The sequence below is a fragment of the Alligator sinensis genome, unplaced genomic scaffold (assembly GCF_000455745.1).
Source record: "Alligator sinensis unplaced genomic scaffold, ASM45574v1 scaffold1065_1, whole genome shotgun sequence".
In the NCBI taxonomy this organism is placed as follows: domain Eukaryota; kingdom Metazoa; phylum Chordata; order Crocodylia; family Alligatoridae; genus Alligator; species Alligator sinensis.
The window spans coordinates 258061-258441 of NW_005842812.1; the positions used below are offsets into that span (position 1 = coordinate 258061).

The window sequence follows — 381 nt, forward strand, 5'->3', positions numbered from 1 at the left end:
GGGGAGGCGGCGCCGCGGTGCGTGTCCGTGGGGCGGCGTGTCCGGCCGGCCCTGCATGCGTGCAGCTAGCTGCAACCTGGCCGGTCGTCTGCCTGTCCCATATACCTGCTCCATCCAGCCAGCCAGCAAGCCAGCTATACCTATCCATCTCTCTCCATCCATCCATCCGTGCATCTAGCCGCAGTCGTCCGTCCGTCCGTCCATCCATCCATCCATCCATCCATCCGTCCATCCAATCATCTATCTGTCTATCTATCTATCTAGCCGTCCATGCGGCTGGCTCTCCTCTCTCTGTCTATCCCTGTCCGTCTGTCTCAGGCTGCCCTGTCGCCCCCCTCCCGAGCGGGTCCGAGCCGCGGGCGCGGGGCGAGGCGGGGCAGA

The 381-nt window shown here is 64.8% G+C and overlaps 1 protein-coding gene across 1 annotated transcript in view; it reads right to left on the minus strand.

Moving 5' to 3' along the window:
• Positions 1-381, minus strand: part of CD63 (CD63 molecule) — a 23081-nt gene that overhangs the window by 7838 nt on the left and 14862 nt on the right. The window lies entirely within an intron of this gene.